The sequence below is a fragment of the Lissotriton vulgaris genome, chromosome 3_1, assembly GCF_964263255.1.
Source record: "Lissotriton vulgaris chromosome 3_1, aLisVul1.2, whole genome shotgun sequence".
NCBI classification, from domain to species: Eukaryota; Metazoa; Chordata; class Amphibia; order Caudata; family Salamandridae; genus Lissotriton; species Lissotriton vulgaris.
The window spans coordinates 518,840,525-518,858,655 of record NC_141689.1 but is presented as its reverse complement, the minus strand read 5'-3'; positions in this window follow the sequence as shown (position 1 = coordinate 518,858,655).

Here is an 18,131-nt window from a genome sequence, read left to right as displayed (position 1 = left end):
CCATGCTCAAGAGGCGCCACAGACGAGCATGCCATAAGGAGATAGCCGGAGTCGTCGGACTCTTCCAGGCAGCCGCCAGTGTTAGTTTAGCCGCGCCAAGGCACAGCCATAGAATGCGTTTATCCGCCCTCGTCTGGTACTGGAGCAATGGGTCTCTCAGCCCCAGCAGGACAAAGTCCAATGAGTCCGGGACCGGATAGCCCACCACTTCCCTGATGTGCGAGAGAATCTCAGACCAGAACGGTCGGATAGATGGGCAATCCCACCAAATGTGGCGAAAGTCCCCCAGTTCCCCACAGCCCCTCCAACATCTATCAGAGGAAGCTGGGAAAATCCTATGCAGTTTAGAGGGATATAAATACCAATCGAAGATGAGCTTCATGTGTGCCTCCCTGAGATCAGTGGAATGGTTATGTGTTGTCACATCCCTCCATAGAGTCCTCCACTCAGTGTCAGTTATGTCCCGCCCCAGTGTAGTCTCCCAATGCTCCATATACCGAGGTCGGGGGGACACCGTGGTATCAAGGAGCAACTTGTATAAAAAAGAGATCGTCCCCCTCATGGTGGAAGTGTGGAGGATAAAGTCTTCAAACTTCGTCAGCGGTCTCGTGGCTGCATCCACCACCCCAGGCGATGTCGCCCAGTGAAGAAGTTGAAGATGTCGAAAGCGTTCAGTAGGGAAGACACCGTAATCCCTCATACAGTTATGAAACGTAAGAGGTGTCGTGCCATGGAATAAGTGGGTGAGGGACCTGCATCCACCCTCTCTCCAAGGCCCAAAGGGACCATCCGTCAGTGCTGGTGGAAAGGCTGGATTGAAGTGGATGGGAGTAAATGGGGACGGGAACGTTGTCCAACGGTCATCGCCACTAATAGCGTCCCAAACTTTCAGTACCGTGCTAGTGGGAGTGCAAATGTACGCGTTCCTGGGTCGGTCCGCCTTGGGCTTCCAAGCCAGGTCCCAAATGGACCGTCCCACTACACTTCGTTCCATGTGGAGCCAATGCTTTTCGGACAGCTGCTGGGACCACTCTTCTAGGACTCTCAATTGGGCTGCCTTATAATATAGGTGCATATCTGGAAACCCCACTCCCCCCTCCGCCCGTGAACGTCGAAGTACCGCATAGGAGAGCCGTGCCCGACCACCTTGCCAGACGAATTTCAGCATGAGAGTCTTGAGTCGACGGAAGTAATCCACCCCTATCGGGATGGGCAGTGCTTGAAAGAGATATAAGAGTTTGGGAAGAAGGACCATCTTGATGGCATGAACCCTACCCAGCCACGAGATAAATTTGGGCTTCCACCTCTCCAGCTCCGCCCGAATCACAGCCAGCATTGGTGGGAAGTTCGCCTGGAACAGCGCGCCCAAGGTGGAGGTCAGTCGCACCCCCAGGTACAACAGGGAGGAGGTCGCCCATGGGAGCGGGGTAAGCAAGCTAACCCGTTGCACCTCCGGAGGCGGAAGGTTCAGGTTCAGAATGCACGATTTGTTGAGGTTCACTCTGAAGCCAGCCACAGCTTCGAAGACCGCGAGTTCCTTGTGGACGTGTGGGAGCGATAGCACCGGGTCTTGGATAGAGAGCAACACATCGTCCGCGAAGAGCGAGATCTTGTGCTGTTCCCCCGTAAAGGGAATTCCCAAGATCCGTTCATTCTCCCGGATCGCCAAGGCTAGCGGCTCTATGCTGAGGGCGAAAAGAAGCGGCGACAGCGGGCATCCCTGGCGCGTGCCGCGGGAGTGCGAGAACGGCCCTGACCTACAGCCATTGACCAGCACCCGCGAGGTAGGGCTATGGTAATTGGCTTCAAGCATTCTAATAAAGGGAGGTGTAAACCCGAAGGCCGCCAATGTACGGTGTAGGAAGCCCCAGTCCACGCGGTCAAACGCCTTTTCCGCGTCGAGTCCTATCAGTACAGCAGGAATGCGAAAACGCTCCGCCTTTTCAATCAGGTGAATCACGCGGCGTAGATTGTCATGGGTCTGACGACCCTTGATAAACCCAGACTGGTCCGGGTGGATCAGGGCCGGCATCAAATCCTTCAGTCGACCGGCAAGGATAGAGGAATATAACTTGGCATCTAGGTTAAGGAGCGCTATCGGGCGATAGGAAGCACATTCGGAAAGGTCCTTCCCCGGTTTGGGAAGAATGGTGATCAGGGCCTCCGCCATTGACTCAGAGGTTCGCCCTTCGGAAGCCATCGCGTTAAAGAGTGAAACCAAGAAATCGCAAATTTCCGAGGCAAAAGTTTTATAGAACTGAGCTGTGTAACCGTCGGGGCCGGGCGCCTTGTGAAGCTTCAGTCCCTCGATGGCTCCCAATACCTCCTCCCTGGAAATGGGGGAAGAGAGCAAGTCATTCCATTCCTTGGATACCTGTGGAATAGGAAGGCCCTCCAGGTACGCCTCCTGTGCTGCGGAGTCCAAGGCATCCGCTGAGTAAAGGTTCGCGTAGAAGCGGCCAAAAACGGCCGCCTTGTCCGCGTCCCTATGCCGGACAGCTCCCGTGTTGTCACGTACGCCCCCAATGTAATCCTTCTCACGCTTATCCCGGAGTTGCCGGGCCAGGTGACGCCCCACTTTGTTCCCCTGGGAGTAAGAAACCCGTCTGAGACGCAAGAGTGTATATTCAGCCCGGTTGTTATAGTGCGCCCTCAGTTTCCCCCGCACCGCCGTGAGGGGTCGAAGGGTCAACCTAGAGGGGTTCGACTTATGCGCCTGCTCCAATGTCGCTAACTCCGCCTCCAGGGCCTCCCTTTCAGTGCGTCTGAGTTTATTAAGATTCGCGTTGAGAGCGAGACACGTACCTCGAATAGAGGCCTTGCACGCATCCCACGTGGTGTATATCGACGTATCGGAGGGTGGGTTAAGAGTAAAGAAGTCTGCAAGCGCCCGCCGCAACGCAGTGCAAGAGACATCATCCCGCACCAACGCCGCAGGGAAGTACCACTTCCGCCAGCCGTCCCCCCCCACCGCCCAGTGTAGCCCGAGCACCACTAGACTATGGTCAGATAGCGACAGTGGGAAAATACCAGCCAGAGTAATGTCCCCCCTGAGAGCCTGATTGACAAATATGTAATCTATGCGGGAGTATGTATGATGCACATGAGAGAAGAACGTGTAATCCCGCGTGTGTGGGTGCATGAAGCGCCAGCTATCCACTAAGCCCAGGTCGCTCACTTGCTGCTGTGTAGTCCCTGAAAAGACCCCAGTGTCTGCCCTGCGTGCACCCGAGCCATCCAAATCCCTGTCCCACAGCATGTTGAAGTCCCCCAACAGTATCAAGTGCCCTTCCACAAAGTCTCCCATTTTGTCCAACAGCCCTTGCAAAAAACCCATTCTGACCAGTATTCGGAGCATACACAGCCACAAACGTACACAGGCGATCATACAACAAGCCCTTCACCATGAGCCACCGGCCCTCCCTATCGCTGCTCACTCCCAGTGGCTGGAATTGGAGAGAGGCCCTAAACATAAGGGCCACCCCCCTATGCTTAGAGGATGCCGAGGCCCTGTAGAGAAGAGGAAACTGTCTATGCCGAAGCCTCATTTCATCCTTCCTGGCCAGATGAGTCTCCTGTAGAGCAACTATATCTAAATGGTGGTCCAGCAAGTACTTCCAGAGTTTCTGACGCTTCTGCGGGGAATTAAGACCCTTCACATTCCAGCTACCTATGCTAACAGGCATAAGGACAGTAGAGGAAGTCGCTCAATACCTGCATGAGGGACAATCAGGGCGTGGAGCCGGAGCGGCACCCCACACCAATCCGCTACACCCCCAAGCAGAGCTACAGCCAAACAACCCCCCTCATTACCCAGGCCATTCCGTCGGGCCCGCCAGACCCATCCTCCAGGCGTCCAAGAGCTCCGTGGACAAGCAGACATAGGAAGAACAGCAATCTCGGGACATAAAGACAAAGGGCTCGGACTCGGTATCCCGGACCCCTCCCTCCCGCGGGAGATCCCACCCCCCTCCCCCCGAGAGATCAACCAGCATGACCTGACAAGGTAAGCAGAGAACGGACAGGGCCCAGCCCAGCTCCTGACATAGACAGCGGTAAAGACTATCACAAGCATCAACCACACCCAGTAGCAACCTACCATGGTCGCCACCACACACCCCCCCCATCCCAACCCCAGCCCCAACCATCCCCCCTCAACCAAAACCCCCATAACTCCCCAGCCCCAAAGCCCCCCCCCCGCACCCCCCCCAGCAAAAAAAGACAACAGCAATAGACTTAAGACATAGAACCTGAGTCGAACAGTCATCAGGTCCAGTAGGTCACGATCCGAGGAACTCCTTCCGGATCGATCTGGGGAAGAGGACACCAGCTCGGTAGCCCCCTGGACCACGGCCCGGTGTGTCTTCTCCAAAGTACAATAGAACTCCCGGGCCACAGGGTCCGAGCCCCTCCGACGCCATCAGTGGGAGAAGGGGTCACGCAGCTCCAGAGCTCGTTTGAGAATCAGCCAAGGTGGCGGAGGCCACCGATGCAACCGCAGCAACCCTTTCCTGCACACTAGTCGTGCGATCCGGCCGTCTCCGCTCTGGAGAGGGGCCGACTCTATGCCAGGAAGAAGAGCGATGTCGCCTCCTGGACGGTGAAGAACGGCTCCCCTGCGACGGCGCCACATCCTCTAGGCCCAGCAAATCAACCGCCGCCTGCAAAGTGTTTATCTGCGCCAGCCGGTTCTGCCAGCGGAAGATGATCCGGAAGGGATGTCCCCACGAGTAAGAGATGTTGTTCTCCCTCAGGAAGGCGGTCACGGGGCGGAACTCCCTCCGCTTTCGAAGGGTCGTGGCAGCCAGATCTTGGTACAGCTGTGGACGGTGGTCTCGAAACTGCAGAGATGAGATGGTCCTAGCCTGGCGCAGGATACGCTCCTTCAGTTGAAAATCGTGCACACAGACGAGGATATCAGGAGGAGGGCCCCCTCCCCGTCTGGGCAGACCCACTCTGTGCACCCTGTCCATCTGTACGGTCTGCACACTCTCGTCGTCCAGAATTTGCAAGAATAGGGCCTGAACATATTCACGGAGGTCCCCGGCTTCTCCTTGCCATGGCACAGCCTTGATGCGAATGTTATTCCGCCTGGAGCGGTTCTCCAAATCCTCCGTGTGGGTTTGCAGATCTAAATTTTGTTCCGTGAGGCGGATAATGTCCTGCTGCAGCTGATGCACATCGTTCGCCAAGCTGAGGTCGTGATCCTCCAGAGTCGCCACCCGTTCGCCGATCCCATCCACATCTCTCCTCACCTCCCGCAGGTCCGACGCCAGCTGTGACCTGAGTTCCGAGATGTCCTCCCTGATGGAGGAAAAGAGCTCTGTCATGAAGGCTTTAGTGGCAGGCGCCTCATCATCAGATTGCCTCGATGAGCCACTAGCTCCCGGCGAGGCCGGCTGCTGAGAGTTCTTGGGGGCTCCCTCCTTCCCCGCCCTTCCCTTGCGCAGTGAGGTGGTCATCTTGAGGGTCCGTCCCAGGCCGCAGCGTGGTGGGCCTCCACGCGCCCGGAAGTCCCTGCAACGGTGATAGGCTGGGGCCGCAAGCGGTGAAGATCACCTCCTCAGGCAATCCGTGCTAGGGCACAGCCCGCTTCTGCCGGCACCCAGTGCCACCGCGGGAAGGCAACAGTCAGTAAGCGCGGTCCAAAGGGCAGGGTGGTCCTCCGTGCCGGGGACTGACACCGAGTGCAGATGCAGCGTCACCACCCGAGCCCCTCAGCACTATAAACCAGTAGCAGGGCTAGGCAGGTCCCGGTCAGACAGAGGGGCCCCAGATAGAAGATGGCGTCGTGGCTGCCCTCGATGACTTCAGCAAACCAGAGACCACCGTGGGAGCTCAGTTCTCCGCCCCCAAGGGCCGACGGTCCGGGACCGGGGCCCTACAGGCCAGGCAGCAGGGAGTCCCAAGGGCCGATGCCCGCCAAAGAGATGTGCCCAAGCACGCCACGTGTCCCCCTGTAATCCGGAGACCGCTCCGCCTGCTCCAAAAGAGGGCTGCCTCAAGCCTGTCACAGGGTGTGCGTGACTCAGCAGGCACCCCGTGCCGGGTCCGCAGCAACGCCAGCCGTGTCTCCAGCCTCCCCACTCCAGCAGGTCTCCACGAGCCGGGGCCGCCCCCCACGTGTGCACTCCGCCTCAGAGCCCTCCGTCGCTGGGCTCCCCCTCCGGACTCGGTGTGCCGGTTCCCAGTCTCCTACCGTGGCTCCAGGCGCGTCTCGACTGCTCCTCGCCTGCTCGGACCCCGGCCCACGCACAAGGCCGGTCAGTAAGCCTCGGGGGCGGGTCCCGGCAGCAAGCGCCGAACGTCCCTCGGCACGCCGGCTGCGGCGTCAGGTGCGGCCGGCCCCTCGGGCACCAGAGGCCGGCGCTTCGCAGGCCTCAGCACGTCCCTGCTGCAATCACCGCTACTGGTCTCCGGGCGGCACTCCGACGGCACCGGACGGTACCTCAAGCTTCCAGCGACCTCCGCCGCTCTCGAGTCGACGAAAGGAGCGTCCTGGACCCCGCTGTTCGCAGCTTTGCAAAGTCGGCGTCGGAGGGGCTCTCAAGAGCGTCCTATTCCGACGCCATCTTGGCCACGCCCCTTTAATGGATCTTTTAAAGAACTGTGAAGTGCTCCGGCTGTGTGCACGCCAGGCAAGCTGACTCATCCCGGGCTGCCACAGAGAAGGGAGGGGGGGGGGGGGGATTGTTGGACAATTACAGTGATCAGGACAAACCCCGTGGCTGAATTGAACCGAGCCACTTGGAGATCACTCTGCGCAGCCTCGAGTAGCATTTGTTTTATCGACACTGAAGGGATGAAAGTCTGAATCAGCCCAGCCTTATTTGGAATCTCTGCCCTCCGGATTACACCTGATCTCTGCTGCAGTGGTCCAGCCAGCTCTCGTGCACCCTCTACATTAGGGAGTCACTAATAATGTGCTGCAGATTTTGGGAAGGCTGGGGAAGGTGGTTCGATGTGTGCAGCAAATAGCTCTTGCTTTTCGTGATATTTCTAATAGAATTAATACACCTTGCCTAGACAGAGATAGGGAGACAGAGATGGAGAGAGAGGGCGAGGGAGGGAGAGACAGAGGGAGGGAGAGTCAGGGGAGGTTGAGGGAGTGAGAGAGTCAGGGGAGGGCGAGGGAGGGAGTGAGAGAGAGAGGGGGAGAGTCAGGGGAGGGTGAGACAGAGGGAGGGAGAGACAGGGGAGGTTGAGGAAGGGAGAGTGAGGGCGAGAGAGGGAGAGTCAGGGAAGGGAGACAGAGGAAGAGCCAGGGGGTGAGGGAGGTAGAGAGAGGGAGAGTCAAGGGAGGGAGAGAGAGGGAGAGTCAGGGGAGAGGGAGGGAGGGAGGGAGAGCCAGGGCAGGGTAAGGGAGAGGGAGAGTGAGAGTCAGGGGAGGGCGAGGGAGGGAGAGACAGAGGGAGGGAGTGTGAGGGGAGGGAGGGAGGGAGAGTGAGGGGAGGGAGGTAGAGAGAGGGAGAGTCAGGGGAGGGAGAGAGAGGGAGAGTCAGGGGGGAGGGAGGGAGGGAGAGCCAGGGCAGGGTGAGGGAGAGGGAGAGTGAGAGTCAGAGGAGGGCGAGGGAGGGAGAGACAGAGGGAGGGAGTGTGAGGGGAGGGAGGTAGAGAGAGGGAGAGTCAGGGGAGAGGGAGGGAGGGAGGGAGAGCCAGAGCAGGGTGAGGGAGAGGGAGAGTGAGAGTCAGAGGAGGGCGAGGGAGGGAGAGACAGAGGGAGGGAGAGTGAGGGGAGAGCGTCGGGACACTCTTCCGAGTAGCCGCACGCTATACAAAACCCCTGCATAACATAACATAACATAACAGGGAGGGAGGGAGAGGGAGAGACAGAGGGAGGGAGTGTGAGGGGAGAGAGGGAGAGTGAGGGGAGGGAGGTAGAGAGAGGGAGAGTCAGGGGAGGTAGAGAGAGGGAGAGTCAGAAGAGAGGGAGGGAGGGAGGGAGAGCCAGGGCAGGGTGAGGGAGAGGGAGAGTGAGAGTCAGGGGAGGGCGAGGGAGGGAGAGACAGAGGGAGGGAGAGTGAGGGGAGGGCGAGGGAGGGAGAGACAGAGGGAGGGAGTATGAGGGGAGGGCGAGGGAGGGAGAGACAGAGGGAGGGAGTCTGAGGGGAGGGAGGAAGAGAGTCAGGGGAGGGAGAGGGAGGGAGAGAGAGAGAGTCAGGTGAGGGCGAGGGAGAGAGGGAGAGAGGGTGAGTCAGGGGAAGGCGAGGGAGGGAAAGAGAGTCGGGGAGGGAGAGAGAGGGAGAGACAGGGGAGGGGAGAGAGGCAGAGGCATAAGGAGGGAGGGAGACAAAGGGAGGGAGGGAGGGAGAAAGAGGGTGAGAGGGAGAGAGAGAGGAAGACAGGGAGAGAGAGGGAGGGAGACAGTTAGAGAAAGGGAGGGAGACAGTTAGAGAAAGGGAGAGAAAGGGAGACGGAGAGAGGGAGGGAGACAAAGAAAGGGAGGGAGACCAAGAGAGGGAGGGATACAGAGAGAGGGAGGGAGGGAGACGGAGGGAGGGAGGGAGATGGAGGGAGGGAGGGAGGAAGATGGAGGGAGGGAGGGAGGGAGGGAGGAAGTGGGAGGGAGTGAAGGAGACAGAGAGAGAGGGAGAGAAAAAGAGAGGGAGGGAGAAAAAGAGAGGGATGGAGAGAAGAGAGGGAAAGAGACAGAGAGGGGAGGTAGAGAAAGAGAGAGGGAGGAAGACAGAGAGAGGGAGGGAGGGAGACAGAGATAGGGAGGGAGGGAGACAGAGAGAGGGAGGGAGACAGAGAGGGAGGGAGGGAGACAGAGAGGGAGGGAGGGAGACAGAGAGGGAGGAAGACAGAGAGAGGGAAGGAGACAGAGAGAAGGAGGGAGACAGAGAGAGGGAGGGAGACAGAGAGAGTGAGGGAGACAGAGAGAGTGAGGGAGACAGAGTGAGGGAGACAGAGAGAGTGAGGGAGACAGAGGGAGTGAGGGAGACAAGAGAGGGAGGGACGGAGAGAGAGAGTGAGAGGGAGGTAGAGAAATAGAGAGAGGGAGGGAGGAAGAGAAAGAGAGAGAGGGAGGGAGACAGAGAGAGAGATATGTGTGTATGCTCGGTCTGGTGGCTCAGTGGACAAAGACATCCGCTGCCAGGGCCTGTGTTCAACCTCATGGTCACAGTTTTTTTTTTGTCTCTAGCCCCGCCCCCTCTCTCACTGACCACGCCCCCACCGGTGCGGCCCTCGGCCACAAACTACACTGTAAATTTGGCCCCTTAGAGAAAGTTTGTGAGTACCCATGTGTTAGACACTGGTGAAAACGAGTTTCCCCAGCTACATGATGGCTTCCCCTGGAAATAGGGATGTTTGGTATCAAACAACCCGCAGTAATACATGCATCAAAATGGCACCCTAGAGGTGCCCCCTGAAAATCTACCAGCCATTGGTGTGTTTACTGAATGGTTTTCGCCAGCCCAACAACAGGTCGAGTTGATGACCGCCAAGGGTGAGGGCTTTTGCTCTCCAGGGGCCATAAACCAAGCCTGCTCAGTCACTTTGCACCCTTGCCCACAGGATGACCTGTGGATTAACATTCCAGGGTCACGGAGCTTCAACGAGGCCCACTGCCCTAGGTATGCAAATCTGGCTTTTCTCACAGGAGAGGAAACCGAACTCCTTCGTCCAGAGCCCTTTGGCACCGGAACAGGCGGTAAAATTAGCTATGCAAGACAGGGGTGTCCACCCTCAGGCAAGTACCACCCCTGAACTGGGCAACCTGAAGTGGAAGTGACTTTTCAGAAGCGAGCATCTTGTGATGGCAAATTTAGGATCTCTGGGACAGAGTTATGCTCACTTCCCCCAGGAAGTGGTCATATAGGGGACATTGTGACCCCAGGGGTAATTAGCCCATTGGCTACTACCCTACACTCCCCTAATGCCCCTAAATTCAGTATTTAGGGGAACTGTGGCATAAGGAAATCAGATCCTGATGTTCAAAAGAAGAAGCAGCGAAAGCAAAACTGCAGACGACGCAACTTAATTGGCACCTGTCCAACCGGCCTGCTCATCTAAGGTCAACAGTTGCACCTAACTAATCTCGCCCTGCAAGCTGCTGATCCCCCAAAGCCTGGGTGTACTGCCAGCACTTCTCCAAAGACTCAGGAACTCAAGTGCAATAGCGGAGCTGTTCTCTTGCAACTTGCAGGTACCAAATATGAAGATGTGAGGCTCCAAGACTATAAAAACTCAACATCGGAAAATACAACTGCACCTGAGCTACCTAGATTGGGGTGCAGTGGGCCAAAGATGCTAACGTGGTCTCAAGATCCTGAACATCTAAGAATAAGGACCCTGAAGAGTCATGAAAACAAAAGAGCAATTCTTTTTGTACCAGGCCTGCCGGCCTGGCTGCTGTTCCTCATCGAAACTGCGCCAAAGACGTCTTGTCCTGCAGCTGCTGTGCCTCCAAAGCAGAGGAGGACTGCCTGCCTTTAAAAAAGACTCAAGAACTCCCATAGAGCAGCGATGCTTCTTTCCTCCATCTGGCAGGCACCCTAAAGAAGATTGAGTGCTCCAGACCGCAAAAACCAGACACCGCAAAACACTTCTGCATCCGTGCTTCCGAGCCCGAGCTGCAGTGGGCCAACAATGCCAGTGTGGTCCCCTGGTCCTCCAGAGACAAAGCCCACCTTAGACTTGCCCACCTTGGGCTTGCCCACTGTGGACTTCCTTACGCAGCCTGCAGCCTTTGTTTGTAGAACCCCTCTACTGTGGGTGCTCCGATGCCTAAAGACACCTCTGTCCCGTCACCCCTGGCTCCTGAAGAAGAGGACCAAAGGCGTCCCATGTCCCTGAACATCGCAAGAGTTGAGCCCCCTTGTTGGTTCATCCCGGCAGGTCCCGCAGCCCAAGCCTCCAGCCTCTTCTCCAATGGACCGATCTCCATAGACTTGAATGGGTGCACCCGAAGCTGTAAGGCACCTCTGCATCTGGCTACCCTAGTGCTGCCCAAAATGAAGTGTGGGGGCTGCGTTGGAACTTGTCCCATACTCACCCTAAAACCAGAAAATTGTTTCTGTAAATTGCTGTTGAGTGCCCAAATCCAATACGTTTTTCTGCTGAAGTTAACATAGCTGCAAAGTGCTTCAATTTCGATTTAAAGTATCAAAAACCTGTTTTCTTTAAACCTGCTACTTTAAAAAGTATTTACCTGATCATGATGATCTTGGTGCCTAAAGGTTTATAAAGATACGTGTTATTTCTATAAATTAATGTGGATCTCCTTATTGAGTCGTGTGCATCATTTATTGGCCATATGAATGTATTTTCTCTCTGATAAGCCTAAGGCTGCTTGACCACACTGCCCTGTGAAAGAGCACCTTGTGATTGCTAGAGCAAGCCCCTGGCCACTAGTAAGGGAATAGCAGGACTCGTTGCACGGTGTACCTTTTTTTGGTATACCATAAAAGGAGCCAGCTTCCAATACATCCCAAAAAACTAAAATTACCTTTACCTCTCTTTTACTCTATACACCCCTGAACCACATCATCAACCTTACCTCCCTTTACCTCTACCTTACCTCCCTTTACCTCTACCTTACCATGAACCCTAAAATAACCCTTACCTTCCTTTACCTGTACCTACCCTTGAACCCTAAATTTACCCTTACATTGTTTACCTCTGCCCTAAAATGTTCCTTACCTCCCTTTACCCGGACTATTACCACCTTTTGGTAACTAACATAAACATGTTTATTTAAAAACAACTACCTGAATGGTAAAGTACAACCCTGTTGAAAGACTGTAGAAACACACCCCACATCCGCAAGTCTTGGACCCCAGCTGACAGCTGGAGGAGATGGTGAGGTAACTGTTTCCCGACCGTGCGCGGCACAATGTCCTGCAGAACATCCTCTCTGCCATGACTACTCTACAAGTGAAGTTAAGGTACTCCAGCAGAACCTGAATCTCCTTGACCTTGATTTTCTCACGTCGCAGCATGTCTTTCAACAATGCCAGCATCTTGACCTTCTTATCCTGAGGCAATCGAGCCTCCATTCTCACAGAATCAATCTAAATTCCTAGAAATGACAGCTAGGGACCACTGTCTTTTCCGGTGCCAATGGCTCCCCGAGATCTCCCACCAGCTCCTGGAAACTTATCAGTGCTTCCTGGTAGCCAGCGGAGTTGGGTAGACCCCCAAAGAACAAATCGTCCAAGTAGTGCGTGACCAACTGGTGCTCTGTGCACCAGGAAAAAAAGCCACTGCAGAAAGTGCTGAAACATTCCAACAGTGCGTACAAGATAGAACAACCCATTGTCTACGTACCACTTTCCCTCAAAGTGCATACCCAAGAGCTGAAAATCATCTGGGTTGACTTGAAGCAGCTGAATCGCAAATTTGACTTCGCATTTTGCCATCGGTGCTCCTGCGCCCGCCGTCACCACTAGTAACACGGCCACGTCATCTGAGGAATAAGACACCGTAGCCCCATCCTATGCAATGAAATCATTAACTGATCCTCCTTACGGCCTTTAGAAATGTTGGATCAGTCTGAATTAGCCTTCCTCTTTCTTGGGGACTACACCTACTTGCAACATAATCAAATTCTCCATGGGCCAATCATAGAAGGATCCTGCAATCCTACCTTCCCTCACCTCTTTAACAAGTTTATCCTGTACCGCCTGATTGTGTTCTTTGGCTAAGCACTGATTATCCACCCACCTCCTGACCCACGGCCTGTGTAACCCAACAGAAACACCTCCAAACAAAACCCTTGCCTCTTCCCGCCGATGCTCATAGAGCTCCAGCCAAATCTCCGACCTGTCTAACTTAATCAGAGTATGAGCCCTTTGGCCCAACCCCTTGCATTCCCTTACCTCCCTGAGCACCTGAAAACTGCTGCTAGTGCCCCCTGGTTTCCCCTGGGTCTGCCGCCAATGGTTTTCTCCCTGGTGGTACTCAGCCCTGCCACAAAGCAATTGACCAGCGGGTGCCGCCCTCCGCACTTTGAGCATTCATGGCGGAACATACAATACTTGCACATCCACAGCCCCTTATTAAAGTCCCATCAATTTCCCCATGCCCACTGCTGGCCCTTCCCGGTTGCCCCTGAAAAAGCTGGTAAAATATGGCAAACTGCTGGCAGTGAAAATTCTCTTACCACCTTTCGCTGCCCCCATCATGTGTTGCCACAGGTCGCTATCTAATTACGCCGACTTGACGTCAGGGTCCCATGCCAAGCGAATCCTGAACTCTTCATCATACTGGGCTCACCCATATCCCCCAGTGATTTGAACCTTCCTGATAACATCCATACATTGAAACAGCATGACACAGCGGTCCAGGTATTTTTCGCAATATTCGCTTGCATAAATCAGGAATGCCACCGTCCAATTTCGATTGTAAGGGCCACCTTCGACCTCTTGGCCAACTCAAATTCCTCTTCTTTGGACCTTACCTCCTGATGCAACAACTTAAGCATCTCTACATACTCCCCCCTTCAACATGCGCTCTTTGGTGGCCAGCATAAGGTGCGCCCCTAAAGGTTTTGTTACCCCCATATAAGATAACTTCTTGAACTTCAATTCTTTACTCTCTGGGCCCTCTTTCTCATCTCCTTTATTGCTCTTGTCCACTGCATCTTTCCCTTTGCCTGAACTACCCTCCTCTTTAGTACCCCACAACACCCTGTCTCGTTGGTCCCCACTCCCACATCTGATGCATACTTCCTCTTTTTGTAACCTCCACCCCCCTCCCGCACCTACACCAATAGAGACAATTACCGGCTCATCCTTAATGCCCCTGGCCTTATCTGGCTCCAAGGAGGGTGCCCTCAAAGATGCAGTCCACCTCGCCAGGGGCCCGTAACTTCCAGTACTCTTGCTGGCCTGGCTCCAGGCCACAATGCCCTTGCTGGCCTCTCCGCTCGCCCATGCAACACACTAGGCAAAACATTAGAATTCCACACCTTGTCCCCTTTCTCATCGTCTTCCCAAAACATACCTTCTTCAAGGCTCTTCTCGTCAAAATCCAACACATCAGCGCTATGCAAAACTTCCTACGGCCATTCCTGGCTACCATATACCTCTAACTGTGGAGCTCTATTGGCCTCCCCACCCTTAACCCTTTTCAAGGTGTCCTGGGGGCAGGCTGTACCCTTCTGCGCTTCTCCGGCAGGCACCCTTACGCGCTGACCATCCTTCACCTTCTATTCGGAGGTCAGGTCAGACCAGCCAGACGTTGGGACCAGAAAGGACATTCTGAGCCTACTTGTCCTGGCTGCGAGGGACTCCCTGCCGATATCGGGCATGCCATTCTGGGCCCAGCTCTCTCTTCACCTCAGTGCCAGTGAGCCGCACCCAGCTCTACCGAGTCTCCTTCACTGCGCCATACGTCACCATGCAAGACCACTGGCAGGACTGGTGTGTTGGTTACCTACCATAGAAGTGTCTGGCCAGCCCTCCTCTTCCTGCTCTGCCTCCCTACCCCTGCTTACCGCCCTCCAACTCTCCTACTTCCATCACTTGCTCACCTTCCTCCTCCCCACCCTCTTACTCACCGCTCTATTCTAAAATCGCTGCGATAAACGCCGACACTGGCCCCTGAATCACTGCCGCTTCTTCACCTACCTGCTTGCTTGGACCTCTACGCCCTAGCCCATACCCCCTTTTGAGATGAGAATCCTCTATCCCATTGAAGAGACCCCACTCATGTCAAATATGCATCAAGTTGCGCTATCCTATTCCTCATCCACTTCCTCTCCCAAAAGATTCAAAAATATCCAGTCCCTCCCATGCTCTGGGATCCCAAGCCAGTTGTTGTTCCTCAGGCACTTCATCCTCTGCCCCCTACCCCCACTCCTGCTCCTCCAACCCTCCACCAAAATTCCCTGGCTGGCCTGTCAATGAATCAGGGCCCCCTCCACCTATGTTTCATGCTCCCACCCCCACCCCTCCTCAACTACTAACATTCCACAGGTGGTGCTGCTCACCTCCTCAGGCAGCCCACACCGGCTCACTGTCTTCCTCCCCCTCCCAACCCTCCCTCACCCTTCCTTTAACTCCTTGTCTACCCGTGCAAGCTCCTTCCACAAGGTAACCGCCGGGTCCTGCCGGACCCCAGGCCCCATGGCCAGTCTCAGCCTCCTCCCCTGCCGGCAAAGGCCTGACCATGTCCCACCTCCAGAATCAAGGCCAGAGCCACAGGATGCAAACTGACCCCCCACCTGCCTCATGCGCCAAGGGGCCGTTCTCGCCCCATACGAGCAGCACCTCTCACTTATCCCAGCATCTTGGGCCCATTTGCTGCCCTAATTTTCCTCAGCTGAGAGCACGCCGCAATCGCTACAGCCAACCCTGCCGCTGGGCGTGCCGACCCTGCGCCCTCCGGGATTGACCAGGTCCATACGCTGCTTCTTTCAGGAGGTGCATTGACTCACAAACCCTTGCATCTTCCATACTCGGGTAAGGCACAGATTACTAACTTAATCGCTAAACTGCTTAGATAAGCTGCGCTCAAATACCTGCTGCACAATTCAAATTCACTAAAATAATTGCTACTACTTCTCCCTGCCACCTGGTCACCCAAACCTAAAATGGTGGCAGGTGTCCAAAACCCCTGCGCTAAATAGCCTTTGGGTTATTTTGGGCTACACCGAGGTAGCCAAACAATCTCAAAATAGCAGTCCCGTCCTCACTTTTGAACAACTAGCGGCCCAATTCACTTTGGTGGAGGCAGAACGTTTCTGCTACTTACAAATCACTCATGCCCTTCGGTCGGTGCTTCCGACTGAGGGAAAACTACCAGAATCCACTCCTTTAGAGGATAGACTGCTAACGGAACACATGCTTAGCAAGACGACCACATTGGTCTACCGTAAGTTAATTACTAATATGCCTGACCCCATGAACAGACTCAAAACCGCCTGGACTACGGAACTAGGTGACTTCAACGAATCAGACTGGCTGACCGCACTCTCCTCACCTCAGGAGGTTGCTGTATCATCACGGCTCAGACTGATACAATTGAAAGTCCTACACCAAGTATATTACACTAGGGTCACACTACATAGGATAGGAAGAGCTACACACCAGTATTATTTGAGAGGCTGCGGGGAGACGGGAACGTTCTATCATACCATCTGGGAATGTCCTTTGATTGCTAATTATTGGTCCAAGGTTATGCGTACTATATCTCAAGTGGTTCATGTTTCGCTGCTCCCTGAGCCGCGTCGTTGCCTGCTGAACATCTGGCATCCGAATGACCTAAGCAACTCCCTGCAGGATTGGGCAACGTTGGGTATTACGTACGCTAAACAAAATGTGGCCAAGGCATGGGGATCCCCTGTGTTGCCGGCGCTTAGAGAATGGAGTACCGATTTGGCCTCTGCGATTGTTGCTGAAAAGGCAGTATATTTAAATCGGAAATGTCCGAAAAAGTGGGGAAACATTTGGGGAGCCTGGAATGAGTATAGAGGATGTATTTGTGAACCACCCCAGTTGGAAAGTGATACTGATTCAGATTGTTAGGGAGGGGGGATGAGATTATCCAGGATTGGGAAGCTATGTTGATTCAATGTACAGAATGAAATATTATTGTTTCCTTGCGATAATATAATGTATCCACCACATGTCTTTATATTAACTATGCACGGCTGATAAGTACAATGCATACCTTTAAAATGTCCATTGTTCGTTCTTATTATCAATAAAATTTGTTTTAAATAAATAAATAAATAAATAAATAAATAGCAGTCCCCTGGACTGCACGACCCTCCCTATCTGCTTGGGGGCAGAACTCCCTAATGTCGACTTCTATTCTCCTCGCAGCGTTCCTCGGGAAGACGCCCTGGCCTGGCTCACCTCTCCAAGCACAGGAGAGGCACGAGCAGCCAACAGGGCATTCAGGCGAGGCCTGGTCACCAGGCTCCCAAGTTCACCTATAGGGGCATGGACAGTGTTGTGTACAGGGAGCTCCCCAGCCTTACCTTTACTGCCTCCTTCGGGCTCGTTAATGCCTGCTCTGAGGCCCAGATCCCACGGGTCACACAGGGTGAGCCTCTCCCTTGAGATGGCTCACCCACAACGCTGGCTATTCAGGCTGAACTTGAGCCACACCAGGACGGGGGGTCCAATTAGCCAACTCCTAGACACAGGAGGGGCACAACCAACTACCGGCATCCCGGGGGAACCGGCTCCACCAACACCTCAGCACGACTTGCACTGGAGGCCTGTGCTCCCATATTGGTTACAACTAGGGTTGCGACATTCGCCACATAAAAAGACCAGGCATTTGTTTACATTTTAAGAATCTGCCTTACTCCCTTGTTGATATCAACAAAAGAAGAACAATAAATGCATAGGAGTCCGGCAGTGTACTGGAGGTAAATGAAGAGCGTCCACAAATGATTTTTCTCTCCACAATTGACCTGAAGCTAGTTCTCATCACAAAGGCTGTGGCAAGCAAGTCTCTACATTTTGCATAACACATCTACAGCCACCATTCTTTTCAATATACTTCTGCCCTGGTCAACCCAATGATGATAATGCAGCTCTGGCAGCACTTAATGGCCAATGAGCACACAGGCAGATCATGACTATGATAACTTCATAATTCGACAAACAAAATAAGGCCCCCAAAATCCATACACGCCTTTCATGCACACTTGAGGCGTGGCCAGAATTTACAAACTGATTAATTAATAGGGGCTCAAGCATTCCAGGGCTGACACTCATCAAGGCTTTGGAGACAAATATTGTGACACGCGAAAATGACACTGCCTACCATGCTACTATTTGAATACTCCCATCATATTTGAAGGCCTCACTTGCACCACTACCTGTGAAGACCAAATCTGTTCAATGGAGATTTTCTAAACAATTTTAAAGAAAATCTGGATTCTATTAAAGACACAGAGGCACGTACTATGCTTCTCTTTACTACTCAACACAGCAGGAAAGAGACAACTTACTATAGCAAAACCAGTTCCACTACACAACTATAACTCCGATGAATGCTGTAGCACAGTAAACAAAAAACGCTGTGCTGGCTCAGTCAATAAGCATAGTCCCAAGTCTTTAAAATATGCATGCTTCACTTCTTCTTCTCTTTTTCTCACCTTGCACTTCATAATGCTCAATAAATTTTCTTTCCTTTGAACGTCAATCTGTCTTTCTTTATTAACC